Source organism: Muntiacus reevesi, chromosome 4 (genome assembly GCF_963930625.1).
Source record: "Muntiacus reevesi chromosome 4, mMunRee1.1, whole genome shotgun sequence".
In the NCBI taxonomy this organism is placed as follows: domain Eukaryota; kingdom Metazoa; phylum Chordata; class Mammalia; order Artiodactyla; family Cervidae; genus Muntiacus; species Muntiacus reevesi.
This window is the reverse complement of record NC_089252.1, coordinates 117,927,145-117,942,732: the sequence shown is the minus strand read 5'-3', so window position 1 is coordinate 117,942,732 and position 15,588 is coordinate 117,927,145. Positions and strand designations below refer to the sequence as shown.

Genomic DNA, 15,588 nt, shown 5'->3' with positions numbered 1-15,588 from the left:
TCCAGGACCACCTGGTCCCCTGGCCCCCGCCTTCCCAGCTGGGTCGCAGGCGCCGTGCGGACGGCTGGACCCTGAAAGCCCCTGGGGCGGTTCAAGTCCGGGCACCTGGGTGCGGCCTCGTCCGGCCCGCCCACCGACGCGCGGCGCACGCGAGGCCCCGCCCGCGCTCCCGCCACACTCCTGCGCGGAGCAAGGGCCAGGCTCTGGTGTGGAGCGGCTCCTCGCCCCCCGCGCACGCCTCGGCTTTCCGTCCTGAACTTGGGGTGGGTTCCCCCAGAACCTCCCGGAGGCCGTGGAGCCGCGTCTGAAGAAAACGGAAGGAGCACTCACAGAAACTTCCGGAGGCCAGGGAGGAGAGTCTGAGGAGAACGGACCCAGAATTCACAGAACCTCGCAGGGTCCATGGAGGAGAGTGAAGAGAAAGAACCCAGAACTCACCCGCAGGCCCCAGGCTCACAGAGGCTTCTGGAAGCCTCCCCACGGGCCAGGTGCCCGCGTTGGGTTCCGGCTGTGCCGCCACTCGCCGGTTCTCCCCGTGGCGGCTCCGAGCTCCGGGGCCGCGCTGCAGCGGAGCGTGTGGCCGCCTCCCCGCGAGGAGTGCCGCGTGGCCAGTTGGCAGCGCCCAGGCCGTCGTGGGCAGCATGTTGGCGGGTCGTCTGTTGCGGCACGACCGGCCACTCCAAGTCAGAGATGCCGACGGGGAGGCGGTTATGACGCGTCGTTTCCGCGGGCCGTGGTCCTCCTTAGGCGGCAGGGACGTTTGGCCGAGGCCGTGCCTGGCCACGCGTGCCTGGCCACCCCCGCCGGGGGGCCGGAGGGGACAGCTCCTCCAGGCCGTGCCTGTCCGCCCGGCCCTTCAGGCCAGACAGGACCCCGCCGGACCGCACCCGCTCCCCATGCTCGGCCAGAAGGCGGGGCTGGAAGGTAAGACGTCCTGCGCCAGAGAGCCGCTGCGGTCGTGCTGTCTGTCTAGCCCCCTGAGTGGGATCGCCGTGTCTCCTGTGTCCCCAGGCCTGGCTTGGAGCGACTGAAACCTGGGTATTTCCACGGCGACTAGAGGGATGGCGGCGCCTCGCAGGAGTTTGTTAGTTAAGTCGCTCAGTCGTGTCCCACTCTTGGCGACCCTGTGGGCCGTAGCCCGCCAGGCTCCGCCGTCCATGGGATTTCCCAGGCAAGAACACTGGAGTGGGTTGCCATTTCCTTCTCCAGGGGATCTTCCCAACCCAGGGATCGAACCCAGGTCTCCCGCATTGCGGGCAGACGCTTTAACCTCTGAGCCACCAGGGAAGCAGGGGTTTAGAGGGCTGGAATTACTCGATTGCACTGCCGCCCACCCTCCCACCCGAAGGAGGTGGCGCAGAGGGCCCGGAGGTTGACTTCAGCCCCCCATGGGCTGTCACTCACTCAACGGGGCCCCCAAGACAGCCACGAGGAGGGGGTGCGGAGAGCTTCCTGGTGGGTGAGCACGTGGCCATCCGTGGAGAGGGGGGGTGCACTTGGGGAAGGTAGCCTGTGTCCCTTTCCTGTCAGAAAAGGGAATTCAGCTGAGCCGGTTTGAAAGTTCTGATGGGCCTCATTTCCCGTTAGCAGCTGGAGAGGCCCCGGAGGGGCTGTGCGGGCCGAAAGGCTTCTTTGGGCAGCAGGGTGACTCAGGCGGAGAAGAGGGTTGCTAACTGTAAGGCCGTGGTCCTGCAGGGGGGACAGGAGCTTTGCTGGCAGGTGCGGGCGGTCTGGTTTGAGACCCTGTTTCTGGGCAAGCCGAGACGAGTCACGTCTCAGTTTGCTGACCTGGGGCTGGTCATTTGTCATCTTGTCTGTAACAAGCCAGGCCTCGCCTTGTGCCTCTCTTCCCTTCGGCTGTTCCTGAGTCATCTCCTGCAATAAATCCGTTATCTCGTAGGTGACATGTCTCTCTGAGTTCTTTGAGCCTCCCTGGCAAATTAACCGAACCCGAGGAGGGGGTCGTAGGAACAGCAAATCTACAGAGGGCAGGAGGGGAGCCCAGGGACAATCCCTGGACGTGTGACTAGGGGGCAGGGGCACAGGGGTGGGACATCTCGTGAGACCGAGCCCTTGACCTGATAGTCCTTCCAGGCAGTTTCAACCAGGTTGGATTGCAGGACCCCCCAGCTGGTGTTGGAGAATTGTTTGGTGGTGTTATAAAAACACATACATTGGAATTGGTATCAGAATTGTAGGAATATTTAATTCAATTATTTTCATTGCTTCTTGTTTATTAACATGAATATTTAAGGCTATGAATTTTTCTCTGAGGAGCATTAACTCAGCTGTACTGTTTTTAGTATATCTGGATATTCCAAATGTGGATTTTGATTTCTTTTTTAATCTGAATGTTGCTTAAGAGAGAGGTTTAAAATTTCCAGGCCAAGGGCCTTTATATTGATTCTACCTCATTTTATTGAATTGTGAAGAGACTTTTTCTGTACTTGTTTTTTTAACATAATAAAATGTGTATAGTTTAAAAATTCAGATTATAGCACATCAAACTTAAAACAAAAATCCTGTGCTCTGTTCATAGTATCTCTGATCACATTGTTTCCTTATGCATTCCCCCCCCCCATGGAATAGCCATATATTTGTTATTGTTATTATTCAAACACATTAGGTAATCTACCAACTTAAATTGGGGCCCAGGGTGCTAACCTGGCCAGTACTGTGGTTTCCTTTGTCCTGAATGCACCCCACATCTGGGGTCCCCATGCCCCTCTCCTCGATTTGTGCCCTCGTGTAATCGAGTGCATCCCTCCAGGGGTGCCTTCCTAAGTGTGTATGAGGAGGCAGAACTTTTGAGGTTGTGGTGCTCATAAATGCTGTGTTTTATGTTACCCTTTAAAATGCATGTTTTGCACTTATCCTTGGTAATGACATGGCTGGGTGTTGAATTCTAGGTAGGAGTATGTTTTTCCTCAGTATATGGGGCTCCCCCAGCTTCCGTGTTGCTCTGAGAAAGTGGACGCCACTGGTCTCCCTACCTCATGTGCCCTGTGTTGGCCCCACGCAAGCCTTTGTGGTGTGGATGTGTCTTAATTTGGGTCTTTTTTCATTCTTTGGGCCCTTCACAAGGCCTCTCAGTGTGGTAACTAAGGTTATTTGGTTCTGGAATGTTCTCTTTTATTGTTATCTGTGCTGAGTTTTCTCTAGTCTCCCTGATTCCTGTTTTTCAGACATTGGACATCTTGGATCCACAGCCTGGTTTTCTTTTCTTCCCTTTATCCATTTATCTTACTCTCTGGAAAATTTCCTCAAATTTGTTTTCCAATCATCCTAATTGTAAAATTTGTGCTCCCACAGATTTACTTTCTGAGCACTCCTTAGAAATTGTTCCCTGAATTTCCTTTGTTGTTTCCTTTATGGATCTTTCTGTATTGCTCAGAAGATACTAATTTTAGTTTCACTTTCAAGTTTTACTCTGCTGCCTGTATTGGAAGACCCTCTGTCTTCCATGTTTGGTGATCCTTACCTGTCTATTCATATTTAAATGGGAGGCACTAAAAGCTGATTAAATACATGAGTATCTAAGAGCTGAACCTGGAAGTCACCCCAGTGCCCATGGACGGTAGGATGGATGAAGCAGTGTATCCCACAGTGGATATTGTGTTGCAGTGACAGTGATCTGTACACATGTTCCTACAGGCAGTTCTCACAGATGTGATGTTCAGCAGAAGCAGTGCACACGCATGGTTCCACTTACAGAACCCTGAAAACAGCAAAAGGAGTCTGTGTCACCAGATGTCAGCACCTGGTGTGGCCAGCCGGGGATGAGGGGCTGCCGGGACATGGGGACAGGTGTGCTGAGTTAGTGAAGGTCCATCCAGCCGGACACGGGTGATGTGGGCGCGTCACTGTGCATGGATTGTACTTCACATAGTTAAAAACACCTGCATGAGACCGTGTTTGGGGTGGGTCTTGTGAATGGGTGTTCCTCCTGGTGGTGACCCCACACGCTCCCCCTGGTGAGTGTACTGTGAGTGCATGGCGTGTGGGGTTTGGAATCTCGTGACCCCATGTGTAGACTTTCTGCTGCTCCCCACTTCCTCAGTTAGGAGCCTCATGGCTGCCCCTGGAAGCCTCTGCCTCATCTCCACGAGAATACATCTGTCATCTTCTAGGGGTGGGCAAGGGGGTGCCCTGGCTGCGAAGATGGGTGGGGAGCACACGCAGCAGCCAGCCCCTGCCTCAGGGAACCCGGAGTCTCTGATTTCCAGCCTTTCTGGGACTCAGCACGAGCTGGCTCGGTTCTACATGGCTTCCCCAATCCTGGCATCCAAACAATTTTTATCTCCTTGTTTCTTCTCTGTTGCCTTTCTGGGCCTCTAGTTAAGAAATGAGGGGCCATCTGGACTAATTATTTGAGACTTTTTTTTTCTCTCCTATTTTCCATCTCCTTTTCCTTTTGTTCCTACTTCCTACTAGGTTTCTTCAACTTTATCTTCCAGTCCTCACATAGATGTTTTTTAAAAACAGCATTGTCATAGTTTTATATTTTTAATTAAACTGTTTATCTTGAGATCAGTTCAGTTCAGTCACTCAGTCCTGTCCGACTCTTTGCGACCCCATGGACTGCAGCACACCAGGCTTCCCTGTCTATCAAAAACTCCCAGAGCTTGCTCAAACTCGTGTTCATCGAGTTGGTGATGCCATCCAACCATCTCATCCCCTTGTCAGCCCCTTCTCCTGCCTTCAGTCTTTCCCAGCATCAGGGTCTTTTCCAGTGAGTCAATGAGACTTTTCCAATGAGACTATCTGGAGATAGCCACATGCAATTATAAGCAATAATGCAGAGAGACCTGTGTTTTTTACCCAGTTTCCCACTGGTGACGTAGGAAAGTGTCCCAACCAGGATGCTGACATTAATGCAGTCAGAACAGAGAATGTTCACCACTGGGATCCCTGCACCACCCTTTACAGCCTCCTCTCCCCCGATCCCTGGTCCTAGGCAGTCACTCATCTCTTCTCCAGTTTTGTAATTTTGTCATTTCAAGAGTTTATGTGAATGGAATCATGCAGTGTGAAGGCTTTTGTGATTGGCTTTCTTCCACTCAGTGTAATCCACTGGAGAGTCATGCTGGTTGTCCCTGTGTCAGTAGTCTGCTCCTTTATTGCTGAGCAGAATTCCATGGTACAGAGGGACCACAGTCTGTTTAACCATTTACCTGTTGAGGGACATCTGAGATATTTCAGTTTGGGGCTTATAAATAAAGCTGCTCTGAATATTCATATTCAGATTGTTGCAGAAACATAAGTTTTCATTTCTCTGTGACAAATGCATGATGCAGTTGATGATATTTACATGTTTAGTTTTATGAGAAACAGCCACTGTTTTCCTGAAAGACCACACCATTTCATAGCAGGGTAAAAGTAATAAAATTTCACTGTATTGTCACCCGCATTTGGTTTTATCATTATTTAAAATGTTAGCTATTGTGATAGGTTTATCTCATTGCAGTTTTAACTTGCATTTTTCTAATGGTAATGATATTGAACATCTTTTTGTGTTCTTACTTGCCATCTGTATGTCTTCCTCAGTGAACTATCTGTTTATGTGTTTTGCCCATTTTCTAATTGGGTTGTTTGGGTTTTTACTTGGAGAGTTCTTTATATATTCTAGATAACTGGTTTTTTGTTGGACTTGTGATTTGCGGCTATTTCTCCCAGCCTGTAGCCTTTCTTTTCATTCTGTTAATGTGGTCCTTTGTAAGCAAAAATGTTTGATTTTAATGAATTCCAATTTATCAATTTTTCCTTTTATGGATCATGCTTTTGGTGACAAGTCTTAAGCACTAGCTCTCGATACTGAAGATTTTCTTCTGTTTTTTTTTTCCCCCTGAAGTTTTATAGTTTTGCATTTATATTAAATTCCATGATCCATTTTGAGTTAATTTTTATATAACAGGTGAGGTTGAAGTTCAATTTTTTCCAGCTGTCATCTGAAAAAATTAATAATTAAATTTATGTTTTTAGAAGTTTTAGATTTATAGAAAAATTGAGTGAATTGTGTGGAGAGTTCCCATATAATCTGCCTTTCTCATACCTTCCATGTGTGCCCAGTGATGTCTAACTCTTTGTGATCCTATGGACTGTAGCCCACCAGGCTCCTCTGTCCATGGGATTTTCCAGGCGGGAATACTGGAGTGGGTTGCCATTTCCTCCTTCACAGGATCTTCCCGACCCAGAAACTGAACCCACGCCTGCTGCATCTCCTGCATTGGCAGGCGATTCGTTACTACTGAGCCGCCTGGGAAGCCCCTCTCACACTTCGTTTCTCTTGTTATTAGCATCTTGCATTAGTGTGGTGTATGTGTTCCACTTAATGAACCAATGCTAGTGCATTATTGTTAACCAAATTCCCGAGTTTACACATAGTGTTGTACATCCTGTGGGTTTTGACAGTGCGTGTAGTCTTGTATCCACCATCACAGTCTCGTGCAGAATAATTTCACCTAAAAATGTCAGCACTTAGTAATCACTGACCTTTGCACTGTCTCTGTAGTTCTGTCTTTTCCAGAATGTCATAAATTTGAGATCATATGGTGTGTAATCTTTTCATACTGGCATCTTTCAGTTAGCAGTAGGCTTTTAAGGTTTCTCCATATACGTACGTATTTGTGTTTGTAGGTCGATAGCTCATTTCTTTTTTTATCACTGAATATTCTGTTGTATGCATGTACCACATTTGTTTATCCATGCACTATTAACAAATATTTTGAATGCTTCCAGTTTTTAACAATTCTAAATATCTCAATAGTTTTTGTCTGGACATTTGTTTTCAACTCAGTTGGATAAATACCTAGAAGCATGATTGCTGGATTATATGGGAAGATTATGTTGAGCTTTGTAAGAAATCTCTAGCATTCCAAAAAAGCTTTGCATCCCACCACCAACAGGTGAGAGTTCCTGTTGCTCCACATCATTACCAGCATCCGGTACTGTTGTTTTTTAAAAGGAGCATAGTGTTATTCTTTGGACTGCATGTAGCATTTCTTGTGTCTCCATAAGGAAACTAATTAGCATTTTTTGGAAGGTCTCTGTCTGTTTCCTGTCTTGCTTTGGTTGCTTCTGTTTCCTCTTCTGTGGTCATCATGTTCTCTGTCCTTCATGTTGGGCTTTCTGCATGTGTCTGGTCATCCTTGACGTTCCATTCACAGTCGAGCCAACTGGACGCTCTGTGCTTCAGGCTGGGGTTTTAATTGGTGACCGGTAGGGGCAGTGTTTTATTGGGGGAACGCCGGAAGTCTGATCTTCCACTGGGTGGAGGAGGTGGACAGCCTGCTTCCTGCTGCTCGCATGTGGGGAGGGGAGCCTGGGGGTGGCCACTCTGCGTCAGCCTGGCCTCGCCCGTGTGCCCTGGGCACTCACCTACCCACTCCGCACCCCACAGAGCAAGTCTGCAGCCCTGTCGTGAGGGTGGCGTCCGCCAGCAGTCAGGCACAGGCCGCATGGGGACTGGCTGGGGTGCGTGGAGGCTGTCCAGCCCCCTTTCTTCCTGGCGCCTTGTCCTTTCCTGCTGGGGCTCGGTGGCTCTCCTCACCAGCCCCTGGGGTCAAGACTTTCCTGGCCTGTGAGTCAGGTGAGAAAACCTCTAGCCACCACATTGCCTCTGATGCTTTCTGTGTGGGCTCAGATGTTTAAACATCTTAAATTCTGTTAGTATGGTCTTGGGTGAAAGCAGAAAGAAACCCATATGGTCAGTCTATCACCTTTATCCCAAATCCCTCAATTATTTTATAAATACAAAACTAGTAGATAGAAAAAATCCTTTAAACATTCCAGGAACATGTCAAGTAAAAGGGAAAAGGTGACACTTTCTCACCACCTGCTACCACTGTCACTTCCCAGATGTCACTCTGTTAACTGGCAGGAGTGTGCGTGTCTGGTGTTTGTGGGTGCGTGTGGGTCATCACAGACCCAAAGCACACACGCGTGTGGGCACACTCCCCACCCAGACTGTGACGGCACCACATGGATCCCTTTCTAGATCCCTGCCCGCAAGGAGAGTAAGCAGGTGGCATCAGGTTCTGAGGCACAGTCGTGTCTCTTGGGGAGCCGGTCCGGGAGCACAGGCTTGCCCGTCCCAGCTGCAGAGCTCCCGCTGGGTGGCCGGGCTGTGGGGTCTGCCCGGAGACGGGGGCCACCTCGTCCTGCCTTCCCTGGTGGTCGCCCTCACAGGTCTGTAGCACCGCCCTGATGGGACTGCAGCGGCTGCAGGGTGCAGCAGACCCGCTCTCTCCCCGACCCTGATATCCTCCCATGTCAGTCCTCGAAGGCCTGCCCCTTCCTTTCTGTTGTTTTTTGAATCTTTGGCTACACCACGAGGCATGCAGGATCTTAGTTCCCTGACCTGGGAGCACACCAGTGCCCCCTGCAGTGGAAGCTCGCAGTCTTGACCACTCGACCACCAGGGAAGTCCCATTGCCCCTTCTTTTATTTTAAAAAAAATTATTTTAATTGGAGACTAATTACTTTACAATACTGTGGTGCTTTTTGCCACACATCGACACGCATCAGCCACGGGTGTCCACATGTCCCCCATCCTTAACCCCCTCCCACCTCCCTCCCCATCCCATCCCTCAGGGTCGTCCCAGTGCACCGTCCCTGAGCGCCCTGTCTCATGCATAGAACCTGGATGGCGATCTGTCTCACATATGGTGATATACATGTTTCAGCGCCCTCTCTCAAACCATCCCACCCTCGCCTTCTCCCACAGAGTCCATGCTTCTCCTTTTTAGTAGCTGTATAGTACTCTATAACCTGGAAGTAGTGTAATTACTTCACTGTTCTATTTTTGGTGAGACTTTAGAGCCTCTCCTTTTACTAAAAGCTGTGACATTTTTAGGTCTAGATGCCAGCACTGCCGCCTGGGGCCCAAGCAGCGTGTGCCTCTGCTGGTCTTCTCTCACCTTGCCTCACTCAGGACACATGCAAGCAGACCCAGACGCCTGTCCCGTCGGGCAGCCCTGGGCGCAGAGCGAGAGGCGGAGAGCTCTGAGGGCTGTTTACACGCAGACCAACCACGAGATAATTGCATGTCCCTCCTGCCTGCTCATTAAACTCGCCCGAGAGACCCCTACTAGACTCTGCTGTCTTGGCTCTGTTTGAATTTCTACACAAATCAGAGACTTTTAAAAACACAAATTTTATCCTCCTTGAATGTCACAGTGGGATTTTGATGGGAATTTCTTACATTTTGATTCCTAAAGTTATTTTCCTGTCTCCACAGTGGTCCTCACGTTTCCATCGGTCATCAGGTCTCCCCCGTGACTCGGAGCTTCCCCCATACCCCTGACTCCCCTTAGAGTCCCGGCTGGGGGCTCCCCTTCCGGCAGGCGTTTGTCCCTGCAGATCAGTTCACTGGACTCTCCCCTTCCTCCCAAGCATACCCAGGAGTGGACACTGGACAGGGTTTTCTTAACAGTCCAGCACCACCACCCCTTTTAGTTTAATGAGTGTCGTGTGGCAAGTTACCTGATGACAGTGGGACCACCATGTCTGTAGGACAGGCATGCGTCCCCGAGGTTGCCAGCCGAGGCTCGTGGCCCACAGCAGGCGCTGCCAGTGCATGGCCTGTGAGACAGAACTTACACCGCAAGCATCAAGGGGGGTAGGGGGGACGCCCGCTCCCCTGTCTCCTGCTCTGCGACACCCCGACTCGAGGCTCCCTGCCCACTGGTGGTGCTGGCGGTGCCATAGGAGCACACACGCGGGCCCTCCTGCCGAGGTGGGAGCAAGGGTACCCGCAGGTGGGTCCTAGGCCACCCCCCTCGGTGGCCAGTGGCAGCTGCGGGCCTCATCTGGAGGAGGACCAGGGGGCTGGGGGATGTCACCAGTGAGTGACCAACATGAAGAAGCCTCACGGCATTCTTCTCCTGTGTGTCCTCAACCTGTATGATAGCAAATGCATGCTGCAGTTTTCTTTGCTTTCTGTTATGAAATTACGTGATACGACATCAACATGTGTGTACAACGCATCTACACTTAAAACAAATGCCGTCCTGTCCTGCTGACCTGCAGCATCGCCTGGTTACGAACGGAGTTGCTGCGGACGTGTGGGCTGTTTCTGGGTGCTCTTCTGTTCTCAGGGAACAGCGTTCCTTCCCGGCCTGCCGTCCTGTGGCAGAATCCTCCTGGGGTTGTCGTGGTGGGCGGGGAGGCGCACCTGCCCCTCCTCACTCCTGCGGGGTTCGCCGGGACTGCTCCTTCAGATGGGCCTGCCTCCCGCCTTGCCACCGGCCCGTCCAGCAGGACCCCCGTGCCTCAGGGCCTTTGTGCCTGCTGGCGCCCCCGCCTGGACGCTGGCCCCGGGTGCTTGCACTGCCTGTCTTGCCAGCTTCCTCTTCCAGCGAGACCTTCCCTTAGCACAGCCCTGCGTCCCCCTGATCACGCCCTCTGCCCACTTCCAGCTTTAATTACCTTCACTGAACCTTCACCAGCTGACATGCTCTACAGTCACTCGTTTATTTTGTTCATTCTTTCCCCTCTCCTGAACGCGACTGTCCCAGTGCTGGACGCACGACAGGCACTTAGTTGTGAATCACTGAAGGAGAGAGTGATGATGAGGGGCCCCTGGGCCCTGCACAAAGCGGGTGCTGAGTGAGTGTGGAAGGAAGCACATGTCTGCTGGGATCAGTCATTCTCCTGATGCACTTGGGGACCCCTCCCACCTGTAGCCCTGGACCTGCTCATCTTTCAAGTCAGAGAGTTCAGATGTAATCCCAGTTTGACAGGTGAGAACCTGACATCCAGAGGGGGTAATGGGACTTTCTCAAGCTCGCCCAGCCTGGCCAGAGGGCTGCCCACATGCTGGCCAGCCCAGCACCCGCTGACACTCACTTCCTCATCTCCACCGCGCAGCAACCAACAAATTCTTTGAACATTTCTTTCTGAAGAGTTGTTGCTTGGCAATGGTTGCTAAGCAAAATTCATAATTAATGAAGAGTTCAGGGCTGTTGATCAGAAGCCCTCAGGAATGCCGAGACACCTGCAGGCTACAGCGGGCAGAATTCTGAGACGGCTCGAGATGGCTGTCTCCAGGGGCACACAGCCCGGGTGATCTCCTTCCCTTGAAAATGGGCAGAGCCTGTGGTTCAACAGGGTAGCTGCCCCCTTGATTGGGCTACATTACATGGCAGAGGGGTGGTGGGGCACTCACTCCTCTGATCAGGCTTGGTCACAGCAGCAGGAGGGCGTGTTCCTGGGCTGTGCGAAAGTGGGGCCACGCTGCGGGAGCCCCACGGACAGCCAGAAAGGAGCCAGGGCCTCCACCCCACACCAGCCAGCAGTCTCAGTGAGCCCCAGCCTGGCCGGCACCTTGACCCGTCTGGGAAGCCCTCTGGCAGAGGACAAGCCGAGCCAGGCCAGCACCTGACCGGAGGAAGCTGAGAGATCGAGATGGCTGTTGGCCTGAAGTCATTACATCTGTGGTGACTGTGCGCATAGAAAACTAACGCACGGGGCCTGGAGCACGGGGTGGGCTTAGCTTTTAGGAACAGCCTTGGTGCTGATGCTTCCTAAGGCCCACCTGCTGACTTTGGACTCCAGGATGTCTGACTCTCGGTGAGTGATCACACCATCATGGTTATCTGGGTCATGAAGATCTTCTTTGTATAGTTCTTCTGTGTATTGTTGCTGCCTCTTAATATCTTCTCCCTCTGTTAGGTTCATACCATTTCTGTCCTTCATTGTGCCCATCTTTGCTTGAAATGTTTCCTTGGTATCTCTAATTTTCTTGAAGGTCTTAGGAAGCATCACGCGAACAAAGCTAGTGGAAGTGATGGAATTCCTGCTGAGCTATTTCAAGTCCTAAAAGATGATGCTGTGAAAGTGCTGCACTCAATACACCAGCAAATTTGGAAAACTCGGTGTGGCCACAGGACTGGAAAAGGTCAGTTTTCATTCCAATCCCAAGAAAAGGCAATGCCAAAGAATGTTCAAACTACCACACAATTGTACTCATCTCACACTCCAGCAAAGTAATGGTCAAAATTCTCCAAGTGAGGCTTCAACAATATGAGAACCGAAAACTTCCAGAGGAACCAGAGATCGAATTGCCAACATCCAACATTCGTTGGATCATCGAAAAAGCGAGAGAGTTCCAGAAAAACATCTATTTCTGCTTTATTGACTACACCAAAGCTTTTGACAATGTGGATCACAACAAACTGTGGAAAATTCTTAAAGAGATGGGAATACCAGACCACCTCCTCAGATTTCCTGAGAAATCTGTATGCAGGTCAAGAAGCAACAGTTAGAACTGGACATGGAACAACAGACTGGTTCCAAATAGGGAAAGAAATATGTCAAGGCTGTATATTGTCACCCTGCTTATTTAACTTATATGCAGAGTACATCATGAGAAATGTCAGGCTGGATGAAGCACAAGCTGGAATCAAGATTGCTGGGAGAAATGTCAATAACCTCAGATATGCTGATGACACCACCCTTATGTCAGAAAGCAAAGAGGAACTAAAGAGCCTTGTGATGAAAGTGAAAGAGCAGAGTAAAAAAGCTGGCTTAAAACTCAACATTCAAAAAACTAAGATCATGGCATCTGGTCCCACCACTTCATGGCAAGTAGATGGGGAAGCAATGGAAACAGCGACAGACTTTATTTTGGGGGGCTCCAAAATGACTGCCGATAGTGACTAAAGCCATGAAATTAAAAGATGGTTGCTCCTTGGAAGAAAAGCTATGGCCAACCTAGACAGCATATTAAAAAGCAGAGACATGATGTTGCTGATAAAGGTCCATCTAGTCAAAAGCTGTGGTTTTTCCAATAGTCATGTATGGATGTGAGAATTGGGCTATAAAGAAAGTTGACCGCTGAAGAATTGATGCTTTTGAACTGTGGTGTTGGAGAAGACTCTTGAGAGTCCCTTGGTCAGCAAGGAGATCCAACCAGTCCATCCTAAAGGAAGTCAATCCTGAATATTCATTGGAAGGACTGATGCTGAAGTTGAAACTCTAATGCTTTGGCCACCTGATGCGAAGAACAAACTCACTGGCAAAGACCCTGATGCTGGGAGGGATTAGGGGCAGGAGGAGAAGGGGACGACAGAGGACGAGATGGTTGGATGGCATCACTGACTCAGTGGACAGGAGTTTGGGTAAACTCCAGGAGTTGGTGATGGACAGGGAGGCCTGGTGTGCTGCAGTCCATGGGGTCGCAAAGTCGGACACTGCTGAGCGACTGAACTGTATTGAGCTTGGTGCTGTAATTGGCCGCCAGGACCATGAGGATAGGAAGGATGGATCCAGGACAACTGTACATAGTCACATGGAGTTTTCCCCCGTTAGCCTGGCGTGGGGGGGGGGGGGGATGTTCTGCAAAGCTGCATCGTCCTCTTCTGATGAGTTTGTCTACTGTTGGACTATAGTGGTCCCCTTTTTCTGTCTTATTGTTCCAGTACATTAAAAATGAAGCCTGGGGATGTTTCATTTTGATAAAATCTTGCCCTGAACCTTTAAAGAAAGATCAGAGGTCAGGGCGTGGGCAAGCTGTGCTAGGACCCCGGTGGACTCAAGCCCCTTTCCGCTGGGGGTGGAGAACTTGGTACGCCCACCTCCCCACCCCACAGGCGTATCTGAATGATGGGTGGCGAGCCGGGGCTTGAGGACACGCTCCCCTGTGTGCCCCCTGGCGGGGTGGTAGAGGCCCCTCGGATCTGGAAAACCACCTCCCAGAAAGACGGGTTTGGCTCAGGAGCAAGTCCAGGAGCCACAAAGAAGATCCGGCTGGTGGTTGAGGGTGGTGGAGGGAAAAGGGCTCCGCCCACCGTCCCGCCCCACCCATTCCGGCTGTGCGGGCTCCGCCCACATGGCCTCTACGGGCTCCACGCGTGCTCCCCCAAGTGCCCCTCTCCCCGTGCTAGCCCCGCCCACGCCCCGCCCACCTCACCCCACCGTGGTGGCTCCGCCCATGGCCCTGCCCCATCCCCTTCTGTGCTGGCTCCGCTCATAGCTCCTCTCCATCCCTCGGCTGGCTCCGCCCACAGCGCCTGTACTAGCTCCACCCATGCCTAATCCCAGTGTAGCCCCGCCCACCTCACAGCCCCTCCCCACCCATCCCTACATAACCGTGCTAGCCCCGCCCCCGTCCCGCAGCTCCGCACCAAGCTTACTGGCTCTGCTCACGGCCCCACCCCACCTATTCCCACAGTGCTGGCTCTGCCCACTGAGCCTCTACTGGCTCCACCCATGCCTCCCAACAGTGGCCTCTCCCCGTGCTAGCCCCGCCCACCTTATCGCTACCGTGCTGGCTCCTCCCACAGCCCCGCCCCACCTGCCCTGGCTCCGCCCATAGCCTCACCCCCCCACCACCACATATTGGCCCCGCCCGCCACGTCCCAGTATGCTGGCTCAGCCCACAGCCCCTCTACCCCTCCTAGGTGGCCCCACCCACACCCTCCCCGCCCCGTCTAGCCCCGCCCACCCCATCCCTACTCGCCCTGCTAACCCCTCTCACGCCCCGCCCGCCCACCCCACCGTGCTGTCTCCACCCACAGCCCCACCCTTACCCCCTCTGAGTTACCTTTGCCCACATCCCTTTTCCGCGCACCCCATCCCAGGCGGAGCTGAGGTCAAAAGGATACCGCCGAGGCAAAGGGGTGGGTGAGAAGAGGGACTGCAGACTCGGTGACTCAGGGAGGCCGCTGAGGGTGAAATACAGAATTAAGCGTGACAGTGAAAGAATGGATGTTATCAGAACGCCTGACATAAGATTTTGAAACAAGGGACTTAAACCTAACAAAGATGAGGTCTTTAGAATGTAAAAGAATCATAAAAGATATGAAAATGAGATTAAGGGTGAAGAGATAAAGGCAAGCAACCCACGAGGTGCTGGAGCAGAGATGAGTGAGGACGGAGTTAACACCCACGACACGGTGTTTTAAGTATATGAAACTGCAGACTGAACATGAGAATTAAGAGCTGAGTTGTTATGAGTGAAAGTGAACATAAAAGTAAAACAAAAGGACAGCACTTTATGTGACGCCTACACACCCCCCCATCATAGCACAAAAGAGACCCACCCATTCTCAATGTAAGTAAAACCAGGAAAGAAGGTGGAAAAGAGCAGGTGAAGTAAGATCTGGCGAAAGATCATTTCAAACCACAGACATCAGGAAAGTGACACGCAGATAAACTTAAAAGTTGTGAGTAAAATCCCAGTTTCTTCCTCCAAAAGCCCAGACCTCCAAATGGAGGGATTTCCAGAAACAAAGCCTCCTCTTGGGCCCAGCACTGGGCCTGCCCTTCCCCGGGCCTGGCCATGTCGTCATCCCTGCAGCCCCGCGCCTTCCTCTCTGTGGAGCTCCCCCAACCACAGCCACTGGGCTGTCTGGTGACCTCACACGTGGACAGACAGACAGGGTGAGGAGGGCTCCCAGCCAGTAGCCTGTGGCAGAATCGCCTGCTGGCCTGTGGAGCCTGGGGCCTGGGAGGGGAAGGGTCAGCAGTAAGGCCTGCAGGTGAGGGCACGCTGCCGCTAGGCTCGCGTGTGAGAGGGCTGGGGCCGGCCTCAGCCTCCCAGGACACAGGCACCGGGAGCTTGCCCTCTGCCCGCGTTAATGGGCC

At 51.9% G+C, this 15,588-nt stretch overlaps 1 long non-coding RNA gene across 1 annotated transcript in view; it reads left to right on the top strand.

Moving 5' to 3' along the window:
* Positions 1-876: 876 nt before the first annotated feature.
* LOC136167624 (uncharacterized) overlaps positions 877-15,588 on the top strand; it is a 114,726-nt gene continuing 100,014 nt past the window's right edge. Inside the window, exon 1 of the long non-coding RNA XR_010663099.1 lies at positions 877-924. This is a non-coding gene — a long non-coding RNA (uncharacterized lncRNA). The remainder of the gene's footprint in view (positions 925-15,588) is intronic.